General features: G+C 39.0%; 1 protein-coding gene across 1 annotated transcript in view; it reads right to left on the bottom strand.

Moving 5' to 3' along the window:
* Stk26 (serine/threonine kinase 26) overlaps nt 1–13954 on the bottom strand; it is a 55408-nt gene that overhangs the window by 23648 nt on the left and 17806 nt on the right. The window lies entirely within an intron of this gene.

Here is a 13954-nt window from a genome sequence, read left to right as displayed (position 1 = left end):
TCACACGGGTGCTGGGAATTGAACCTGAGTCCTCAGCAAGAACAGCCAGTGCTCTTAGCCACTGAGCCATCTCTCCAGCCCCATGAATCAAACTTTTTAAACAGAGGAAAATAAATCAGATTAAATATAGAATACTTCATGTGAGTTTTCATTTTTTATCCCCTCCCCATATATGTCAAATGTTGCTTAAGGACATAGAGAAAAGGAAATTGTTATATACAGTTAATAGGAATGTGAATTGGTATAACCACTATAGAGAATAGTAGGGACAGTCTTCAGAACACCAAAAATAGATCTACCATTTGATCCAGGTATTACACACTAGAGTATATCTTTGGAGGAAATGAAGCAACTGTATCAGAGACATGTGCACCCTCATGCCTGTTCACAATAGCTAGGATAGGGAGTTAGGCTAGGTCCCACCAAGAGATGAATAGACGAGAAAAATGTGATATATATACACAAATAGAATAATATTCAGCTATTAAAAGAATGGTATACTGTCCTTTACACCAAAGTGGATGGAAGTAGAAGGCATTATGTAAAGTAAGACAGATGCAAAAAAACAAAATCTGCATATTCTTTTATATAAGTATGCTTTAAGAAGGGAATTGGAATATATAATAATGATTACTGAAGGCTGGGAAGAGTTGGGGAGGAGAGTATGGGGGAGGTTGGATGGCAGGTAGCCAAACACAGTGGAGAGAAGTTTATAAGTTCCAGTATACAGTGTGTGTGTGCGGGGAGGGGGGGTATGCTGTTCACAACAAGCTAATATGTCTTATGAATAACAAGAACTCAAACACAAGGTAATGATAAGGAGATAGGGATGTTAATTACCCTGATATGCTCTGCACATATAGTATACACATGGAACTACATCATACCGTATAAATATATACTACTGTTAATATGTCTTTAATTTTTTATGTTTAAGGAGGTATCAATATTAACTACCTCAGTTTGATTGTTACACACTGTTGTGTATGTACCAAATTATCACACAAAAACCAATCATGTGTATAATTACAATAATTTTAAAGAAAAATGTAATTTTTTTTCAAGTCATCATAGAGAAGGGAACTAGAACAACACAATTTAATTTAGAACTAAGCATAAATATGTACATTGGCAAAACTTAGATGTATAAATGTACCGACCTTTCTTAATACAGAGATAGCTTTTGCCTTAAAAGATGCAAAATTGATCTCATGAGACTACCTTTTTATATTCTTATTGCTATTGCTAAAGAGACGCTGCTGATCAAGTTGAAAATTAAGATTTGAAACCTTTCGCCGGGCAGTGGTGGCGCACGCCTTTAATCCCAGCCCTGGGGAGGCCAAGCCAGGCGGATCTCTGTGAGTTCGAGGCCAGCCAGCCTGGTATACAGAGTGAGATCCAGGAAAGGCGCAAAGCTACACAGAGAAACCCTGTCTCGAAAAACCAAAAGATTTGAAACCTTTCAAACAGAACATTATTAAAGCATACTTGAGGGACCTGCTAGTCTACAACTTTACTTGGAGCTTCTTCAAAACCTAAAAGGATGCTTTCCGGTTCTAGTCAATCAGTCATATTTGCCAACTATTCCTAAAGCATCTGTTTATTTACTATAGTTTCCCCAAGCTTCATCTCAATGTGGATTTCAGGAGACAATTATAGAGTCTGCATGTCCTTTGTGTTTCACTTTACTAGGCAAAGAAACCACTGAAGTTTCCTATCAAGTTCTTTACACTGCAATCGAAGAATTTCTTGAACTTCTCCTTGGCATCTTACCTAAAATAAAGTTAGCACATGATCTACTTACCTTCCAAGCTTCGCATATTCTCCTCTATGAGGTATAAATTTCTTTTTGGGGTCTTTTTCTCTATTTCAAGATTAGTGTGCATCCTACCCACCTTTAGTCACCATCTTTAGATGGAGCCAATACACCTGGAAATTCCCATAGGGCTTCTCAAAGGAGCTGTAACAGGCTTCTAGTAGGTTATAAGTGACTGTCCCAAGCTCACATTTTGTTAGTATTTCTTCTCAACAACTCGATTACCAACATTACAGAGTCTTTGGAGCACTGTGGGCTTCTCCTGTTCTCGGTTTTGTCTGTGGTTCTTTCCACTTCACTGCCCAGGCTGCCCTGGAACTTGTGATCCTCTGCCTCGGACCTCTTGAGTGCTGGAATTACAGGTGTGAACAACCGGGCAGAGCTCCTTCAGCGTGGCCTTTTACCAACGCTGTACTGTAATTACTACCACACATATGGTGGCTAACCCACAGTTACCTCTCTCTAGTTTGTGTGATAATTTTTCTCATTGTAGTAGCTTGTGGTGAAAATAGTCATGAAATAATTTGGGGATGAGTTCACCTCACTATAACTTCCTAAATATAGAGGTCTTAGAAAAAAAATTCAACGTCAAGTTTTTCTTTTCTTTCTTTTAGGTGTATATGTGTACATGCATGTGGATGGGTGTGTGGGTTCACATTCGAGTACAGGTACATGTGCATATGGCCGCTTGCATGGGGAGGCTGGATCAACCTTGGGTGTTATTCTTCAGGAGCTGCCCAACTTGTTTTGTGTTTTTAAGTTTAAAAATTGTTATTGTTATTATTATTATCATTATTATGAGGGCAGCACAAGTGCCACAGCACATGTGTGGCAGGCAACCTTTGTAAAGTAGTCAGTCTCTCCTTTCATTTTGATGTGGCTTCCAAGGATCGAACTGAAGTCACCAGGCTTATGCGGTTGAGCCGTCTCACTGGTCCCCGCCTTGTATTTTTAAGATAATGGTCTCTCAGCTCGGTGTTGCAGCACATTCCTTTTATCCCAGCACTAGGGAGGCAGAGGCAGGTGGATCTCTGTGAGTTGGAGGTCAGCCTGGTCTACAGAGTGAGTTCCAAGACAGCCAAGGAAACACAGAGAAACCCTGTCCCGAAAAACCAAAACCAAAACAAAATAGAAAAAAAAAAAAACCATGGTCCCTCACTGGCTCACCTAGTAGGCTAGGCAGTGTGGCCAACAGAGCCCCAGCATATGGACTACAAAACTGCATCCACACCACCAGGCTTTTCCATGGGTTCTGGGGATGAAACTTGGGTCATCATGCTCGCAGAGTAAGCACTTTACTTTAATGAAGCTATCCTCCCAGCTCCTCGGGTTTTTTGATATACTTACAAAAGAAATCTGAACTTTGGAAATACAGACTTGATTAACAATACATATTGGACATACCATCTAATAATACAGTCTGAGGAGTATACTATTAGATAACTTACTAATAAGAATCTAATAAGAAACAGAAATTAAATTCTACTCTTCTTAATTGGTGTTTTAAAAGGCTTTAAGTGAAGCTATTAACCCTAGGGAGGACACAGCTGTTCACTGCTTTCTGTAATAAATGGGCTCTTGCAAATATGTAAATGATAGATTTAAAAACCAAGTCACATTTCACCTCTTAAGGAAGCTATGAAGTGAATCCTAACTTAACAATATAGTTTAAGAATTTCAATTGAGGAACAGCAAGATGGAGACATCAAAACAGACAGAACCATCATTTACAGAGTATTTATACTTCAATTCTAATTCTGGGCTTTAAACTTTAAACTTCTGCAAAACATTGACTTTCAGAGTAGAAGAAATCTGAAACCAAGGGTTTTTTCTTCTGTAACCTCACTATCTGATATCTTTCTCTCACTGCCAATTCCCGAATCCCTGATAAATAACACCCAATTTCTAATTTCCTCTTTAATATCTTATACCAAAGCATCCAAAGACAGATTTCTTCTTGACTCTTTGGCTGGTTTTGTTTCTACTACCATCCTTTTCTCTTCAACTTTCTTTCTTTCATAGAGGCTTTTCTCTACCGTTGCTTTCTTTTCTTCTTTCTTTCCTTCTTTTTCTCTCTTAGATAGAGGTTTGCCATGTTGCCCCGACCAGGATGGGAATCTCTACGTTTCCCAAGATATCCTCCATCCTACAGGGATCCTCCTGCCTCAGCCTGCTGAGTGTTGAGACTGGGAGTATGCCACCATATCCAGCTCTTTCTTGTCTTTAGAATAATGCCAAATAAATAAATGGCAAGCATGTAAAGCAATGCAATGCAAACCCACCTTCCCAGGGTCGTGTGGAAGAAGGCTTTTGGAACTCCCAAACTATAGGGACAGAGTGCTAGTAGAACTTTGAAAGATTTTTGGAATATGCTTCAAACTTGGCTATACATCATGATCATCTGTACAGCCTTAGGAACTGCAGACACCTAGGACACATCCCAGAACTTCTGATTCAAAATGCCTGAGATTGGGACTTTGCAATCTATTTATAGATATTTAAAGCATAAATGATTCTTGCAAAGACACTTTGGCATGAGTCTTGAGATCAGAAGTTAAATTTGCATTGCTGGGTACAGAGAACTCATTGTCCCTACTTTTTTCAGGCAAGCATCTAGGTCTCATCTACTTATGCACATTAAAGTGAACAACTTGGGAATTAAAACAAAAACCGAGAAGGTTTATGTGCAACTCAGTGGTAGAGAAGTTTTTTAGCATGTGCAGACTAGGGCTCTATCTTCACCACCATAATAAAACAAAAACAAAAGCAAGAGCACCGTGTTGCTTACATGTACTTATGTACCTATACTTTAAAAATGAAGTCTGAAACATTTCTAAGGGCACATCTCAAAAATTAGTCCCCTTTCCTCAAGACTATCACCATGGAAATATTTGTCCAGCACAGGCCATCATTCCCCTATAATTCTTCTCAAACATCATTTTTATCCAACATTGTCTCTGGGACACATAATAGTTTGAAATGTAACTGATGATAGTATTTACGTTAAAATCCAACAGTGATGAAGAATAAAAGTCTTGCTCTAGATATGGCAGTAGAAAATGGCGCCAATTTGTTAAAGAGGGACACTGAGAACGGGTGCAGAAAAAACTGGAGAGAGAATTTGAAATACACTTTGGGTCCTAGCAAAATAGAAATCTAGAAAGGAAAAAAAAAAGAAGAGAAAAAGGAACAAAAGTCAATATTATCTACTTTTTTGAATATGAGGTAGCTAAGTAAGCTTGCCACTGTGGGACAAAGAGTGAAATCATAAGAAGTTTATGTGAAGAAGGTAGATTTCTCAGTGTGTTGGGCTAGGAAGGGCCAAGCTCAGGTGTTCTAAAGAGTCTTCAATAACCAGGCTGACCTCCTAAGGCAATAGTTCTCAACCTGTGGGTCACAACCACACAAGGGTTGCATTTACATTACAGTTCATAACAGCAGCAAAATCACAGTTACGAAGTAGCAATGAAAACAATTTTATGGTTGGGGCTCACCACAACCTGAGGAACTGGATTAAAGGACCGCAGCATTAGGAAGGCTGAGAAGTGCTACCGTAAGGTTTTGCTTTGGCCTCTCCACCAGGATGATAAGTAAGGGCATCTTTCACTCCTCTAAAAATCCTCAAGTGGCATGCAGCAAACACGGGGGCCTGTGTTGACAGCACCTAACAGTATACTAAAGTCCAACTGTACACACAGTTCCTAGATGAGCTCTTCTAAATTAGAAATGATGGGCTTTTCTGGATTACTCTCATGTCAATAAATGCGACCTGTCACCCAACAAGCACAATGCACAGAAATAAAAATCGTTTTCCACTGGCTTTGTGAGCCTCAAATTAAATTACTATTCCCTCATGTTAAAAACTTTCATTTTCTCTGTGAACATTGTGAAAGAAAAACGTTTGCCGTGGATTTCCCATACAAGATACTGACAAAAACCGGTTGAAAATGAACAGGCATAAGCTTCCTAGTACTGCCGCATTCAGGATCACAGGGCACCCACCACCTTTTGCAAGGACTGTACATATGCAAGTCCAGCTGGCTTCTGCTTCAGCCCCAGGCTTTTTGAGCCAGCAGGAAATGCAGAAGTTGTGAAGCCTTACCTCTTACCACTGCTATCTAAACTAGGGACTTGTGGTGGGTCTGGCGCGTCCCAAACTACTATCTAAGGCGTGGCAGAGATAGTGAGAGATCAAGGGCGATACAAAATCCTGGGATTCAAAGAAAGAGAGGACCTTTGAGATAAATAGGAAGTTAGCAAGACATCTGAGCCAAAACCTTTCTGTAGCAGAGCAAACCGCAGCCTAGACAGATGATAAAGTGTTAAGTATACAAGATATTTTGCTAGTGGCAAAGGTCAAACTTAAATCCAGAGTTCCTGACTCATGTCCAAAGTTTCCTTTCTACAGCTTGGGTTTTTCTGTAAGTTAAACTGTGTTCCCTTTTTGCCATAAAACCAAAAATTATTTCCACTATAAATAGATCAAAGAAGTGCCCAACATCAACTTTGTAATAGCTCATCATTTAAAAAAAATTTTAAAAATTAAAAGAGTTTTCAAATTTTATCACAGGGATTTCCTATTATAATTTCTTTTTTTAGTTTAAATTGATGGATAAAATTCCACGTTTATCATGTATTTATAATGTTTTGAAGTATATATGTTTTAGAATGATTAAATCTATATAATGAACACGCACCACCTCACATGGCTATGGTTTCTGTGCTGAGAACATTTAATGGCTACTCAGCATCTTTCAAGACTACAATATATAGTTGATCACTCCAGTCAACACAATGTATAATAGATCTCATAAATGTATTCCTCATAGCTAACTAAAATTTTGTATCCTTTTACCAACCACTTTCACTGCTTTGCAAAGCCTAGAGGACATTATCAAAATAAGCTAAGGAAAAAAGACAAAAAAGACCTCATTCATGTGTGGAACTTTAAAAAAAGGTTCTCACAGAATCAGTGTATGGAGGAATGGTTACTGGAGGCTAGGACCACTGGTGAGGGTAGACGTAGATATCAAGGAGATATTGTTAATAATACAATTTCTTATAGTAATCTCTGAACCAATCTGCAGTAGTCTGACTTTCCCCTGTGTGTGTGTGTGTGTGTGTGTGTGTGTGTGTGTGTGTGTGTGTGTATGCAACTATCTTATATTTCGATTTAAAGAATCTTAAAAAAAGTGATGATCCCATTATCTTGACTTTCTGTTGGCGTCCAACGTGGTGGCAAGAGTTTCCACCTAAAACCTGAAAAAAAAGATTCTAAAACGGAGCTAAAAACAGCTTCCTAATTGTCTCTCTCAAATGAGCGGCAGCTGCCGGTTTGAGCTACCGGTGGGTTCCTAGTGTGCGCGCCTGACGTGCAGTATGGCGGGAACGAGGCCTCAGCAAGTGGCACATTAAGCTGCATTGTAGATTTAGCCTTTGCTAGTACAAAACAAAAAAAGAGGTTTCTGGGCTACATGCTGCTTGGATAAAAGCATAGACCCACGATGGCTCCCAGAGCTGGCAGTAAGCATACCGCCGCCATGATGGGAAGCTGAGGTGGGCGGAGCCAGCAGCCACAGCTGCTGCAGCTTAAAGCAACAGATTCACAATAAGACAGATTCAGATGTAATAGTTTAAAATGTGTGTAAAATATACGTAGGCTTAAAAGAGACAAAAAAAAAGGTGATATATACAGTATAGAAACAAATACATAGTTTTAAAAAATAAAGTCTTTAAAGAGACAGTAAAATTAATATAAAAAATAAGCCACGTAGAGATGACTATTACACAGAGAGTCTGGATTGTGTTGTCTTTGGGATTCTTAACTACAGAGAGATATTTGATTGTAAAGGAAGCTGAGTTAAACCAGTATGTATATTTTAAAGATACTTTGACTTCAAAATTTGGATGTAAGGATATGTTGCTTTGGAAAAGAGTCTCTTTTGTTTCCACAGAAAGCAAGAGGCTATGGATTTGTTCCAGAGTAAGATACATCAGGTTTGACCAGCCAAGACCCCCTGAAAGGTCTCCGATGACACCATGGCCCAGATGATCCAACATCCAGAATCCTTTCAAGGCAACTGGCTCAGACAATACACCCTCATGGACTACTCCATAACCCTAAAATATTCTTTGTGTCCCCATAAGATACAGCGCCCCCCTCCAGCAGGAAGTAGTAAGAAAAGCTACGCCCAAATTCCCAAATATACCAAGCTGACTTTGGAGATGTGTAAACGTTAAAACCTTCCTTTTTAAGAAAAGAAAAGGGGAGGTGCTGTGGGATGGTCTGTATGTCAAATGTGTTGCTGATTGGTCAATGAATAAATCACTGATTGGTTAGTGGCCAGGCAGGAAGTATAGGCGGGACAAGGAGGAGAATAGAGCTGGGAAGTGGAAGGCTGAGTCAGAGAGACACTGCCAGCCGCCATGATGACAAGCCGCATGTGAAGATGCCGGTAAGCCACGAGCCATGTGGCAAGGTATAGATTAATAGAAATGGATTAATTTAAGCTGTAAGAACAGTTAGCAAGAAGCCTGCCACGGCCATACAGTTTGTAACCAATATAAGTGTCTGTGTTTACTTGGTCGGGTTTGAGTGGTTGTGGGACTGGTGGGTGGCAGAGATTTATCCTGACTGTGGGCCAGGCAGGAAAACTCTAGCAACATTCTGTTATCACACTTGGTTGCTTTTTTTCCATGGCAATAATGAGGCTGGAAGCAGCTAACCTCCAGAGTGTAGAAGGCAAAGTAATGGTGATAGTCTATCTCATGATTCCCATAGGATCCAATGTCAGCATGCCAACAGCTCCAATCAGTGATTTAATGCAGATTTCAGTTCAGTTCATAAACAATCCCCTCAAACTGATGAACTGAACCAAGATTAAAATATTTATTATCAATTGTTAAGCTTGTGCTAAGTACTGTGTAGGTCTAGAACGGTTCAAATGACTGTGTGAGTTTTCAGATTACTTCAATAATGAGAAGGATTAAACAAACTCTCCATAAATTTTGCTAAACTCTTGAAGAATGTGCTGTGAGTGGAACATTTCTCTATTGTGCACAACCTCAAGATCATATTACAAGGATCTGATAAAACTTCATGGAAAACTTAAGAGACTTCTATGATTTATACTTCTGAAGTAAAATACTTAGCCTGACTACATTTTACGTATGACAGAATAAGAACTGAGATCAAAATTAAGTATGTTTCTAATTAAACATAAGGAATTTGGCTTGAGGTTAGATTCCTTTAGGTGGCCAGTTGCTTAAGTTTGCATTTCCACGTTTATAAGACTTCAAAATATTTATGTAGGTATATAAAGAAAATGTTCTTAGTTTATCTATTTTTATAGTGTACTTACATTTTTATGTCTCTCTCAAAGGTTATTAAACTTGCCTCTGCAAAATCAAGCAGCACTCCCATTGCCATCTTTCAGGGGTGTGCAATGAGATAAATGGAATGTAGTCAGAAATGCAGTTATAACAACTCCGAGCTTCCCCATGGTCATTAGAAAGCATTTAATCACTCACAGTCCAGTCCCTTTCTTTGTACACCCACTTAAAAGCCAGTTTAGAGATGGATGAGGCCAGCACAGAAACCCTGGTCTTAGCAAAGCATGGAGTCAAAGGTCTTGAGCAGCATTGTTTTATACTCTTAAGGCAAGCATTAACTTTCAGCAATTCTGTGCTTAGCAACAAGAAAAATGTGCTCATAAAGCAGAAATACAATTAAATTCTTAAGTACTTTTTCATCTTGCTTTTATTTTATTATTCCTATTTTTAAGTGCATCTCATTAGCAAAACTAGTGAGAGTGTAAATATATTGGCAAAGGATAACTTCATTAAAATTATTACAAAAGGTTTTGACATAGTTGCATGCATAACACAGCAGTTTGAGGAGTTTCCCATGGTTAGTAATTCTGAGTCTACTTTACTTTTAAGAACAAAAGAATAATTGATAATATTCCTTCATCTTAATTCCGCCTACTCAAGAGAGGATAGGAGAGAAAAGAGCTTCCTCTACCCATAACTTGCATTCTGCTCTCTCCCCAGGGCTCAGATCACAAAAAAGAAAATGAAGTGAGTGGGACACATTCAGAGATATGAAGAATGAAGTTCTTTACATGTTTGTGAGACAGTTCCAATTGCAAACGGGCATGCGGGGGGTGGGGGGGTGGGGGGGGGGAGAATGAAACCTTTGAGTCTCTCCTGTCACTTCTCCACGAGATGAAATGCAGAAATAATGATCAGCACTTTACCATACTTACCCACCTTACAGTTGCACACACAGGAAGCAAAGCCAAGAAGCAGCACTTTTATTAGCTCCATTTCCCACACAGAGAGGTCTCTACATCCCTGTTATTCTAACTGACATTTCTCAGATTATTTTGTCCAGCCAAGTAAATCATCCTTGGGCCTAAAGTGCTTGTAAATGAAAGGAAATAACTAATTTTGTCTTGTTTACTAACTGTGGGATCCAAAGTTCCTGAAACCTTTAATTATATCCATGGGTAAGGGGAAAGGGGGATCCTGCAAACAATCATATTCGTCTCTCGATAAACCAAAAGCCAAGGCTATCATCACAAGAAACGCTGGATGCAAATTCCATCGCATCATTTAGCTCATTTCTCCCTGACCTTCAATTCAGTCTGAAGGAAAAAGGAGGTCGGGTGTCTCCTAGCATTCTAAAGGGAAAGAGAGCAGAGAGGTCAGGCAAAATTGGCTTAATTTTGCTTATCCTGAAAATTACAAGACATCCACAATTAAATGTCAGCTTCTCCATCTGTCTGATGAGGGACAGTGGGTGGACTCAGTGATCTTTAAATTCCTTACTGTTCAGATGCTGAGTGGCTGTAAAGTATTAGAAGCCAAGTTCCTTTGTTCTCCATTTCTCACTCACAGTCACCAGCCCTGGTTTCTAAACAAAGTAAGGGATGAATTGGCATTGACCACATAGTAGTACATAGTGAGTGAAATGAAAAGCATGTACTACCATGTGCCAGTAAGAAAACCAGCATCACTAGCCCTGTGTATCGAAGTCCCGACTCCCTGGCAGCATAGTGATGCAGACCCTAAAGCTAAGGATAGGGAAAGAGCAACACAGTGAATCACTATGCATCCACTGAGCTCTGCCCATCACCATTATATATAAATGACTCTCGACAAAGATGTCAAGACAGCCAGGACTGGAACAGAGATAATAGAACCTAAAAGTAATTACTCTCTTAATTGTGAAGGACATTCATTCAAAAAGTATTCAAAAAGGTAACACAGTTATACTGAGCATAAATAGAACATTAACATCCAACAAAACCAAGCACCCAAGGGGAAAATTCTAGGGATAGTTTACCCTATGTCAAGCCCGGTGTTTCCTGCAGATAGTAGCTTAGACATACACATTTGAACGCAATGCTCCAGTAGCCTGAGTCTACTTTCTTATTTTTGAGGATTTGAACCATGCAGTTTTCTCAATGAACAGTATTCTGCATTTCTTCTATCTCTGGCTATCTCCTATCTTTAATAAAGACAACACTACTTTCTCCCAACTCCCAGTTTCCGAGTGGAAACTATTTCATCCTCCGTCCTCTGAAAGCCCTTTCTTTGTACCTCAATTAGAGCACGCTTTGTATTATGCCTGCATTCTCTTTCATTGCCATGACCTTTTGATTTTCATCAGGAAGGTAATTTTAAGGGTAGGACTCTCTTTTCCTCAGTACCAGGTATGCTTCACAGGACCCCAGTACAATATTTTATACATTGTAGTCTTTGGGTGTTCACAAAGTGTTTACTCTAGGGACCACCTAGGGAAGGAATCCTCGGCATCAGGTTATCCTCTCATTTGCATTGGGTTTTTGATTTCTGGTACACGGGAGATTACATTAAGCTGAAGGGTGTTGAAATAGGTATGGAATTTTCAGGTAATCCCTGTGCTCATATATGGTTAACCTTTCCCTAAAGGTTGAGAGTTTGAGACATGATTAGAGTTGGGAAACAGCAGTTTGGGAAACAGTATGAATCTACAGCCAAGGAAGAGTTGCGAGTAGCTACAAACACAAGGGTTCCTATCAGTAGAATATGCAAATCTGATTCTGTGAACCCATCTGCCACAGCAATTAGGCAAAGCTCACGACTCCTGCGTGTCCTGGGGCTGTCTTGCCATTTTATACTCTAATGTAAAGATTAGAGGCTTCAAGAATCAGGACTTGCTTTATCACTGTGTTGTACATCTCTTCTAATTTAGCTGGGCTAAACACATATAAAAATCCACAATTCAGCCAGGGTCAGGCTTAACCATGAACATTAACGTTAAAATGAGAGGGATTATTACTGACTAGACAGGATGTTACATAAATATGGCCTGGGATTGATAATAAGCTCTAACTATAAAATATTCATTCAGAAAGGAGGAAAAGGCCACACAGTGAAAGGAAGACAGGGATTCTGCTAATATATAAATGGTAAAATAGGTAGCCTGATTTATTCAGGCTATTATTTCATCAAACCCACACAGGGCACTTTAAAGTGATGGACAATGAGAGGCTCATTCTGCCATCCATATGAGAGTTAAATAAAAGGATGTCATTACAGTACTTCCAGAAACAGGCACCTTTGCTTAGCACCTAGGGCAGTAGCCTGTTAGAGCAGATATTGAGCTGTCCTGGATAATGTTATGATGAATCTTTAGCACACTTATTAAAATGCATTGAATTAAAACAAAATTGATTTGCTCATGCTCTGGCTTCCTTTTAGATACAGAACTCCAATTAAAATCAATAGATTTGAAGCTTGTAAGCACAGCACTAAATTATTAACACCATGAGTTCTTTTAGAAAATTAACACTGATTGAAAAAGTGGAATTTTGCATTGCCTTACCTTTTCATTCTTAATGAAAAAGGGGCTGTAGAATAATTCCCCGCCAACATTTTCTTCCTTAATCAAATCTATCCTTGGAATGAATTTAATCAAACAGTATTCTCAAGGAGTTGCCCAAAGGAATCTTAGGACTCAGGAAAATGATCTCTTGGGTCCTGCTGGCTTTAACATTCTACAATCACAAGAAAATGATGCTGATGGCATGAGGACATCAATAGCAAATGATTTTAACCACGGAAAACACTACTAATGGAGTCAAGGGGTGATTACAGTAAACTAAAAACGAATGGTCCTCCAATATGATAGACAATTCCTTTTCATTTCCCTAAAGTAAAAAATACCACTGGAGTCTCTGTATATACGTGTTTAGGGTTAAAATAATGTTTCTTGTTATTTTATGCTTTAAAAAAAGATTTGGAACAAGTCATTAATCAATAAGAACACGCTTAGTAATTGGACTCCATAGGTTTTACATATATGTGTCTATATGTATATGTATATATATATTGCAATAATGATTATGGAGGAAGAGGACATGAATTTGAGGATGTGAGGTGACAGTGCAGAAGCTGGAAGGGGAAGGTGTGAATACAATGAAGATACATTGTATTCATGTATGAAATTCCTAAAAAAACAACAATAAAAATGTTTCTGAGCCAGGCGGTGGTGGCGCACGCCTTTAATCCCAGCACTCGGGAGGCAGAGCCAGGTGGATCTCTGTGAGTTCGAGGCCAGCCTGGGCTACCAAGTGAGTTCCAGGAAAGGCGCAAAGCTACACAGAGAAACCCTGTCTCAAAAAACCAAAAAAAAAAAATGTTTCTGAAAAAGAATACACTCAGAAACCAAGTAAAATACAATAGCTATGCCTGAACATCTAGGCTAAGAACTAATACAATTGAGCTAAACAGTTAGCTGTGTGTGCACATGCAACTTGTATAAGTAGCTTGATTTAAGGGGACAGAGTTGGCTGGATCCTCTCTAATGATGACTTTATTATTGTCATTTCCCCCAGCACATTGAATGACATTCATTAAGAAAAAAAATACTAAACATCTTCCCAAAGAAATGGAGCTATGAAAATTCTTCTGCTTGTTCTTTTAAATTAATCTCCTCTGGAAGATCACCAACATTTCCTGAACTGAAAATTTTCAAATCTATCTGAATCCCACTCAAAACCCCTGTTGTTACCCCAGTTGTCATTGACATTTTGGATATCAAATGTCTCTCTCTACAGGTACAGATTCACCAGTGTTTATATCCATTGG

This window comes from Peromyscus californicus, unplaced genomic scaffold (assembly GCF_007827085.1).
Source record: "Peromyscus californicus insignis strain IS unplaced genomic scaffold, ASM782708v3 Scaffold_10__1_contigs__length_136768540, whole genome shotgun sequence".
Lineage (NCBI taxonomy): Eukaryota > Metazoa > Chordata > Mammalia > Rodentia > Cricetidae > Peromyscus > Peromyscus californicus.
This window is presented reverse-complemented; position numbering and strand designations above follow the sequence as displayed.